Source organism: Nicotiana attenuata, unplaced genomic scaffold (assembly GCF_001879085.1).
Source record: "Nicotiana attenuata strain UT unplaced genomic scaffold, NIATTr2, whole genome shotgun sequence".
Lineage (NCBI taxonomy): Eukaryota > Viridiplantae > Streptophyta > Magnoliopsida > Solanales > Solanaceae > Nicotiana > Nicotiana attenuata.
In genome coordinates this window covers 208,717-219,401 of record NW_017671211.1, presented here as the reverse complement: position 1 = coordinate 219,401, position 10,685 = coordinate 208,717, and positions in this window count along the sequence as shown.

Below are 10,685 nucleotides of genomic sequence, written 5' to 3'. Positions count from 1 at the left end.
TACTTTTAGTACACATAGTATTCTTGTAATATGTATAATAATGAAATTGTTAGTTTCTCATTTTCAGCATAAGCAACAGGATAATGATCCTGACTTTCGTGAGATGCATAATGATTATGACCAGTTTGAAAGGGGCCACGTTGGGAATGATCTTGTAGCTATTGGAGATAGCACGCCCAAAGCGCCTTCTAGTATGTAAATCACAAATTTGATTTTTTTTTTTTTGCTATTGTTTTTTGAAAGTAGTACTCTTGCTTATGCTTTTATATGTTTAGTGTTTGGTTTTGGTGGGGTTGGTCGAGAAGGACGTGCTACAGGTGTCAATGTAAAGAATGTCACAGCAAGTCATGGTGTAGTTAATGATGATTTGTGTTGTGGTAAAATATTGTATATGTAATTTGTCTATTCTTTTTTTATTTATTTAACTCTATGTATTTGTGCATTCACTAACCTTTTTTTAACACTTTTTCCAGTCCCCTTCGTAAATGAGCATGATTTTGGCTTGGATTCTAACTTTGAACTGTCTATATCTGCAATTGATCAGATCACCGCCATTACACAACAAGCAACATATAAGCAGTCATCTCATGATGTTAAAAAGCCGGGTCCTGCTCCGCTGCCATCAGGAATCCCTACACAAACACGAGTAAATATTGTTATTGAGTCTAATACTGCTCCACAGGGTACGATGTTGATGTTACTAGTTCTGTAGTTAGTATGTAAATGATAGGTTCTTGATAGTTTTTTATTTAAGTAGCGATGCTGATAATGCTTTTATGTGTTCAGCATCTCGGGTTGATGGTGTTGGTCAAGTGAATGTTGGTGCCAGTAATGTGAATTTGCCTTCTGGTAATGTCTTATATATATATATATAACTTTTCATTCTTTTTTTTTTTAAATTTCTTGACTTTGAATATTTATTTATTCACTAGCATTTTTTAATTTAAGCTTCATGTCGACACAGGGGTGATCTTCTCTTGGATTCTGATTTTGAATATACTGATTCTCAACTTGATCTAATTGCTGCCATTACACAAGGAGGGAGACGTAATGTAAATCAATTTAGAAATGAACTGACAACTCGTGCTGTAAATAAGTCTAAACCTGATCAGTCTGTATCAAGAAGTATTGTCCATATACAAACAGATGTTGAAACTACTCCTGCAGTTTTACATGGAGAAGGCGCCCTGCAGCTGTAAAACAGTCGCCGTATAGGAATGACTGGCAATTTGGTGTTAGTGCAGTTGGGGGATCCTCGAAGGTTATCAAAGGAAGATTTCCATTTATAAATGACATTTCAGTGGTTGTTGATTATAAGCTTACGACTGAATTCTCAAACTTTGTCGAAGCAAACATGCAATTGGGAGAGTGCGTATTCGTTTTCATGTACTTTTATTTTCATGTTTTCTTAATTTTTGTTGTTATATTTCTTATCCATATCTTCTTTTATATGAAATAGGGAAGTGTATTTACCTGGTGATCAAAAGCTAGACCCTTGTTTTGACTTTGAAGTTGAACAGATTGATGATAAGATGTTTTTCTATACCTTAAATTATTCTGGCAGGCCGCTGTCTAGTTTGGTATGTGTACTGCTTTTTACTTTTGTTGTTGCAGTAGTTCAATCATATTTTTAATGTTAGTCATCTTTTCTTCCTCTCTTTTTTGCAGCACTTGAATATTATATTCTACTATCTTAGGAAGAAGGCGAAATATGGAATTAATATGCCAATCAAAGTCACAACTACAAATACTCTATTTAATAATATCATTCAAAGGGTTTTCACAGAATTTGTAAAAGGTGGGAAACAAGATCATTTGATTGATAGATCAGACGATATCATGGAGTACATGAAAGGATTTAGGATGTATTGCAACACTCCATGGCACCAGGTTGATCATGTCCTTTTTCCAGTTAATATGGCAGAAAACTGGCATTGGATATTGGGGAGTGTATCATTCCACAAGAGATGTTTTTACGTATATGACTCGCTACGTAGTCGAAAGCACAAAAAAGCTATTCAAAAGGTGGCAGAGGCATATGCTGTGTTGGTCCCCCTATTTCTAGTTAGCATTGAATTTTATAACCAAAGAAGTGACATTGTAGTACAAAATGGTCTGCACATGGGAAAGGAGTTGACTGATCCTTTAGAGATTGAACTGATTACAAATCTGCCAACACAGCAAAATTCGTAAGAATAGTTACTTTTTTTTTACTTTGTTTTCCTCATTCATATTAACATTTTCACTTCTAATTGACTTTTATATTCTATTCATTTGTTTTATTTCAGAGATTGTGGAGTATATGTTGCATGCTTTGCTGAGTATATTATTGAAGATCTTCCAATCCTTGTTGCCAATTTTGATGTGGATGGTCTTCGAGCTAGGTTTGGTATACTGTTGTGGCACTATGGGAGGAACAAGCAGTTGCATGGCGAATCAAGTGAATCTGAGGCTCCAATAGCACCTAAAAAGACTCGTGGAAAGAAACGCAAGAAGTAGTATATGTCTCTTTTTGATTTTAGTTAATCGTAGCATGAAAACTTTACAGGATTTTAATCGTTTTTGATGAAGTATGGTATTTTGCATTATTATATTGTAAAAATGCTAGCTTTTAAAAATGTTTTCTAGGAATACAATTGTAATAATACAATATGTTGCTATAACTGTTTTAATGTTGGAACGTATCTTCAGTTTGTTTTATTAGACTTTTCTTAGGCTTCTTCCATAAAGTTGTTGGTTTAATAGGAGTGCCTTTCGGAGACAGAATTTTGTCAGCACTTGAAGTCAAGCTATTAGTGTAGAACATGGCTGTTACAGTAGCACTGTTAGTTCCTACTACTACTTTCATTTGTAGTAGTAGAAGCATTATTAGTTCGCTGTAATACACAAGCAGAAGTTGTTTTTGAAGGTGTATTTTTATGTAACGACCCAACAGGTCGTTTTGAGCTTTTGCACTTTGATCGCCAGTTCTCGGGCATGACTTGCCCCGTGTTATGTATTATGACTAATGTAGATCGTTGGTTTTAGTTTCAGGAAAATTTGGAATGAATTGGAAAGAACAGTTTCAGTAGAAAGCCTTGAATTTGAAAGGTTTGACCAAGAGTCGACTTATTGTATATGAGCTCGGATCAGAGTTTTTATGATGTGGTTAGCTTCATTGGATGATTTGTGACTTAGGAGTGTGATCGGAAGTGATTTTGGAGGTCCGGTGTAGAATTAGGCTTGAATTGGCGAAGTTAGTATTTTGGCGAATTCCGGTTGATAGGTGAGATTTTGATCCGAGGGTCGGAATGGAATTCTGAGAGTTGCTGTAGTTTCGCTAGGTGGTTTTGGATGCGTGTGCAAAATTTCAGGTCATTCGGAGGTGTTTTGGTCGGGTTTTTGATCAAATGCGTAATTCGGAAGTTTTAGAAGAACTTAGGCTTGAATCCGATGTAATTTGATGGTTTTGGTGTTGTTTGTGGTGTTTTGGTGATTGGAACAAGTTTGAATGATGTTTTAGGATGGGTTGGCACTTTTGGTTGAGGTCCCGAGGGCCTCGGGGTGATTTCGGATGACCATCGGGATGATTTTGGACTTGGGGATTCCTGAAGATTTGCTGATATCTGGTATTTCCGCATCTATGGAAAAGGGGTCGCAGATGCGGTTCCGCAGATGCGAAGATTAGGGGCGCAGGTGTGATTGTTGGCCTTTTGGAGAAATTCCGCAGAAGCGGATGGTTTTCGCAGGTGCGGTCCACGCAGGTGTGGCTATTGACCGCAGAAGCGGTCCGTGTGTGTGAGGGAGGTTCCGCAGAAGCGGGTGATTGACCGCATAAGCGGTGTCCGCAGGAGCGAGATTTGACCGCAAAAGCGATCCTGGGCATAGTGAAGATTCGCAGAAGTAGAGGTAGAATCGCAGAAGCGGTAGCCGCAAATGCGATAAGGCAACCGCAGATGCGAAAATGCCTGTTCAGAGAAGGATTTTAAAAGCTCATTTTGTTCCGCGAGCTAAGGGTTATTTCCACCATTTTTGATCGACCTTGAGAGCTTTTGGGCAGAAATTGAAGGGGATTTCGACTAGGTGTGATTGGGGGTGAGTTCCTTGACCTTAATACATGATTTAATGGTAGAATTAACATAGAAATTTATGGAAATTCATCAAAAGAGGGTAAAGCTAGGGCTTGGAAATTTGGTATTTCAAAGCGGGATTTGATGGGTCATTTGGGCTCGAATTTGGGAGTTTTTGGTATGTATAGACTCGCGGCGAGATAAGGAATCCGATGATGTTAATTTTCTGATTTTTCGAGAAGTGGGCCCGGGGCTCGGGTTTTGCCAATTTCGTGAATTTCGATATTTTTCGAGTCTTTTCGATTGGGTTATGTTCCCTTAGCCTATTATAACATATTCGTTGTGGTTTTGACCAGATTCGACGCACGAGAAGGCCGATTTGAGAGGCAAGGGCATAGCGAGCTAGAGTTTGGCCGGCGTGAGGTAAGTAATGACTGTAAATACTGTCCTGAGGGTTTGAAACCCCGGATTACATATCGTTTTGTTACTTTGAGGTGACTTACACGCTAGATATCGTTATCTTGGGTTGTATACCATGTTTGGGGCCTTGTGCCGGCTTGTTGAGACCCTTAGGGGCATTTGTACTATCTTTTCTCATTCTACTTGTTTGAAAGCATATACTCAGTCATGTTTTACCTATTTATTACTCAAACCTGGCTTTATCGCTATATTCTTAAACATGTGGAAACTGTTTGGGCTGAGCTCCCTGTTTTACTGATGGTCCGAGTGATCGTGAGATAATGACTGAGGTAGACCAAGGGTCTGATTGTGAGATTGATGATTGAGATAGACTGAGAGTCAGATGGTGAGGTTAATGACTGAGAGAGGCCGATGGCCTACTTGTGAGGATTATATATCTATGGATCGGGCTGCACGCCGCAGCAATGTGTGTGTGTGTGTGTGTATATATATATATATATATATATATATATATATATATATATATATATATATATATATATAGGCTGCACGCCGCAGTGATACTTATATGGATCGGGCTGCACGCCGCAGCAATATTGCGCTTGGGCCGTAAGGGGCCCCTCCCGGAGTCTGAACACCCCCAGTGAGCGCCGTCGACGATATATGGATCGGGCTGCACGCCGGAGCGATATATGGATCGGGCTACACGCCGCAGCGATTACTATATGGTACCTATTGAGCGTGAATGCTGAGTACGAGTTCTGATTGGTAAGAGTTGAGTCACGAATGACAGAGAGGCTAGCCCGAGGGGCGATAAGTATATACCTGCATATGAGTGATGTTTGCCTGAGATGCCTGTTTATGAACTTGTTGATTTTACTCCCCTTTAAAGTGAGTTTCTATCGAATATGTTGATTTATTGACTGTTTTCACTCATCTCTATATTGGGCCTCTGTCGGAAAGTTAAACAAATGTTTTAAAACAACCTTTATTTAAACTGAGATTTATGAGATGTTCAGAAATTAATCACTGATTTGGCATTTGGTTACTTCCACCGAGATTTTCAAGTTATGAAGTGTTTATGATTACTGTTTTGCCCGAGGGGTTGTTTTACGAACTATGATTTGCCCGAGGGGCCGATTATGGCTTTAATCGCTATTATTCTTTTAAATGGTATTGAACCCCAACTGAAACTGCTGGAAAGTATTTCAAAATGATTTTTACTAAAAGTTGGATTCTAAAAGGGAAGGTTGACTCGTATTATGATTTGAAAGCCTGTTGTGTTTATTGAGCCTAACGTGAATATGGATTCATTATTTCCTACTGCTCAGTCTTTATTTACTCTTATTACTTACTGGGTTGGAGTACTCACTTTACTCCCTGCACCTCGCGTGCAGATGCAGGTATTATTTTCCCCGGTAGCGGGTTTTGAGCTGATCGGAGGCTTAGTTATCGGAGTTTAGCGAGGTGAATGTCAGCGTTCGCAGCACCACATTTCTTCCTTTTGTTTATCAGTCCTATTTTTTATATTTCAGACTTCGTAGTTGTACTCATACTTTAATAGATGCTCGTGACTTGTGACGCCCCGATTTGGGCTGTGTCGGGATGGTTCTACTATTATTATCTATGCTTCCGCGAATTTATTGTTATTAAATCATGCTTCATAATTGCTTAATGGTAAATAACTGCTTAAAAGAGGTGTTATGTATTGGTCTGGCTGGCCTTGTCTTCACGAGAGGCGCCATCATGACCAGGTTCGGGAATTGGGTCGTGACAAGTTGGTATCAGAGCCTAGGTTACTAGGTCTCACGAGTCATGAGCAAGTTTAGTAGAGTCTCGCGGATCGGTACGGAGACGTCTGTATTTATCCTCGAGAGGCTGCAGAACCTTTAGGAAAACTTCATATTCTTGAATTCTTATCGTGCATTCTTGATTCAGCTTGAAAAGTAACTCTTGAAAATTCCTCCCACGCGTTCGTATGCGCGCATGAGCGCTCAGTATCAGATGTGCCTTGATGGCTTGTGATTCCCTGATCGAGGGGCAAGATGTGCTTTCTATGAGTTGATGTTGGGCCAGTCTGCCGGACTTGAGGCCGGATCTTTGCCTATGGCTGGAGCACCGAGGTGCTGATTGTGTGAGCAAGTGTTTTGAACTTATATGTTCGGTATTGTCCCTATTAGTGGAAGTGGCGGCTGGGTAGCTACGTGATGGGTATGTTAGTAATGCGAGATGTATCTATGTGACTTAGAAGTGACAAGGAAGGTCTGTTGGATGATAGAAGAACTATTAGGTGTTTGAATTCCATCGTGATTCGAGGTATAGCCCCGAGTTATGGGCGCGTGAAGAATCTTTTCATGTTTCCAGTCGAGAGTGAAGTAAATTTTATGTTGCGGTACGAGTTCAGACTCAAGAAGACTAAGTAGCTATGTAATGTGTATGGCGGTGGAAGGTATACAGAAATGTTATATTGAAGCGAAGCAGGTGGGTTATCTCATGCGAAGTGTCCTGAAGTGGTGCGACCCTTATGTGTATATTAGGAGATCTCATGAGCAAGTGAAAAGTACGTGTTGAAATTTGGAATTTCGGGTCGCTTAAGGGAGTGGGCTTATCTGTTGCGGGAATGAATGCGAGAATTGCAGAAGAGTTACAGTACGGGATGATCTGTGTTTTCACAACTTATAAATGATTTGAGTTTAATCTCACTATGTTTTTGTGGCATTAGTAGAGTAAAAGTGTTATGAGTTATTGAGGGTATTTTGATCTATGGCTTCGAGCCAAGTGGGGGAGTCTGCTGTGAGTAGTTGATTGCACAGAGGTGCTATGCTGGTTCCAGTTTGAGGCGTGCGGGTGAATCAGTTATGACTTGTAGGAATTGAGACCGAGGATGTTGACGAAGGTTATATTATGCTTCATAGGGTAAGGAAATCACAAGATGTCTTAAGTTGTTGTTGGTAAAGAATGCTCAGTGCATAGAGCAGTAAGTTGCTTGGGTGTATTAGGATGAGGATTTCATTTTTGCGGTATCGGAGTGCCAATGGGGCACGGGTGGTTCTGTTCATTAGGTCAGGTAATTTGCAGTTTGAGTGAGAGTGAAGGACTTTCGAGAATGGTTCCAATGTGTTCAAGATTCTGCAGGAAACAATCGGGTATTTTGAAGTGGCATGCGTGGTTAGAAACTGTGTTTTCATTGGAAGAGGTTCAAATTTGTGGTATTTCTATGTTAATTATGGGGTTCTATGTATCAGTATTAGGAAAGTAAAGGTAACGGATTCAGATTTGCAGGAGGTTCTTCAGATAAAGTATTAGGGAGCGTGATGTTTCAAGTAATATTTTAGAGAGTATTCAGCGGCTTATGGGTCCTAGACAGTGTGGTCTTGTGCTTGGGTCTCGTGTAGTGAGCCTGGGATTGAGAGATTGTGGTACTACAGCAAGAGGAAGCATCAAGTTGAAAATGATTCAGAAGGAAATTTAGATAGGTGGGATGGTTTTATAGTAGACCGAATCGGTATGGTAAGGATATGATCAATTCTTTGTATGTGTTCGAGGTAATGGGTTCTTATAGGTATTTTGCAACAATGCTCATGGGCTTTTATTGCTTGCTTAGCTCGGTCTAGTTAGAAGGATTTCGTCCTGGCAATTTAATTTGTGCAAACGGAATTGGGAGAGTTCTTGTTGATTTCTACCGTGGCTGGAGCGGTGCATTTTCTACGAATATGAGAGGTATGGGATGTGTAATGATTTTCTTCTAGACGGGATCAATGGAAGTTCTTGGCTAAATGAGTGCGTAGATGTCTGTGGCTTGGAAGGGAGATAAAAGTTTTCCTGTTATCCTTGGATGGGTGGTATATGCGGTATGTTGTGGAGGATCGAGATTTGCGTGTATGAGGTTTCAGTTCAGTTCTGAAAGGAAGTTCTTAACACTCTTAGGCAGCGGGTAGCCTCAGATGATTAAGGGAATGGTATTGTTATTTGGAAGTGATTTGACGAGAGTATAGGTCTCAGAAAAGGGGTAATGTGATTAAGTTGATAGCACTTCGGTAGCATTGCGGCACCTTCTTTTAGATCGACTGGTGATATTCAGGTTTGTTTGGGGGCACAGGGAAGTTTGAGAGTATCTAACGTGGAATGATTGGGTATTAGAGGTGTGGCATATATTCGGACGGCGAAATTGGGATAGGACATGGTGATTCATGTGCCGTATGGGCGTGAAGACGGAAGTTCTCATATACATGCTGTGTTGTGGTTGTAGACCGTGTGTATCAACACTGTTTAGTGACTACCGAGATTTGGTGGCCTGAGTGTTCTATCTTGAGTCGGCTTGGTTGGCTTCGAATGGCATTGTTGAGGGAGGTATTGATTCGACCGTTGTTGAGCTTATCAGTGATCTGGGGAGATCTATGAGTTACCTTTCTGTGTTGCGAGATGCTAGGATTTGTTGGTTATAGGCACATATGGTGCGTTTCAATTGGGGTCTCTTAGTGGAATTCGAGCGAGAAGAGTAATTGAGCGATGCTTAGTGAACGGCGTATCGGTTGTGTCCTATCGGGTTGCGTGGTATATGCTATTTGTTTTCACTATGGGTGTAATGACTTGCTTTAGTTCCAGACGTCAAATTGTGTGCGCCTGTCGATTTTGAGCATAGAGACTTGAGGTGTTCCATGTGTAGCAGTGTTTGGCTAGGATCGCGCATTTGTAGCGATGCTACGTGGAGATATGACCTTTCAGGGTAGATTCATGTGTTCTATTTCTGCGATGCGAGACGGGGTCTCAGCTCTGTGTTGTGATGGTACTAATGAACTTGAGGTATAACTCTTTCGTTTGGGTCATTTTCATGGTTTGAGGATATTCAGACCGTTTCTTATTGGTGCGCGAATTATGTAAATTGTGGCTTGGGCCTGTATTGATGTGTCATGTCACCAGAGATGTGTGTCGTATTCGTGGTGGTCGTTGGGGTCATTAATGAATACGAACGGATTTGATTTCAGCTTGTTGGAAGGATAATATTGAGGTTTGGCCCGGAAATCTGCTGTGGCATTAGCCAAAAAGGAAGTGACTTCATGAATGGTGGACCTGAGAGATGGTTACGATTTATTGCTTGTTTCATTTATCATTAGCGATATATTGAAGTGTTGGAATAAGACCTTAGTTGATAAGAGGTTTTCTACCGGTATTCGGGTGTCGCGTGCAGCTGCTGTGAATAGAAGTTATTATTTCGAGTGTTTGAGTTAGATGGTACATCATATGATTGCACCTGAGGTTGCAGGTATGGGTTATTTCAGATGGTTCGTGCTTATTATGAATAAAGATGTGAGGTTATGATCTTGTGTATGATTTCGGAAAGTGGAATGTGGTTCTATGATTTATAGGCTGGACTAGATTGTGTAATTATAGTTAAAATGTGTTGTCGGACCTATGTGAGATAGGGTGACATGGGATCACCCCCGGGTATATGCTTGGTAAGGTTATTCAGCGGTTGGTTGGCTTTTAGAATAGCTCTGGGAACGTTCAAGGACGAACGTGCGTTTAAGTGCGGGAGGATGTAACGACCCAATCGGTCATTTTGAGCTTTTGCACTTTGATCGCCAGTTCTCGGGCATGACTTGCCCCGTGTTATGTATTATGACTAATGTAGATCGTTGGTTTCAGTTTCAGGAAAATTTGGAATGAATTGGAAAGAACAGTTTCAGTAGAAAGCCTTGAATTTGAAAGGTTTGACCAAGAGTCGACTTATTTGTATATGAGCTCGGATCGGAGTTTTAGGATGTGGTTATCTTCATTGGATGATTTGTGACTTAGGAGTGTGATCGGAAGTGATTTTGGAGGTCCGGTGTAGAATTAGGCTTGAATTGGCGAAGTTAGTATTTTGGCGAATTCCGGTTGATAGGTGAGATTTTGATCCGAGGGTCGGAATGGAATTCTGAGAGTTGTTGTAGTTTCGCTAGGTGGTTTTGGATGCGTGTGCAAAATTTCAGGTCATTCAGAGGTGTTTTGGTCGGGTTTTTGATCAAATGCGTAATTCGGAAGTTTTAGAAGAACTTAGGCTTGAATCCGATGTAATTTGATGGTTTTGGTGTTGTTTGTGGTGTTTTGGTGATTGGAGCAAGTTTGAATGATGTTTTAGGAAGGGTTCGCACTTTTGGTTGAGGTCCCGGGGGCCTCGGGGTGATTTCGGATGGCCATCGGGATGATTTTGGACTTGGGGATTCCTGAAGATTT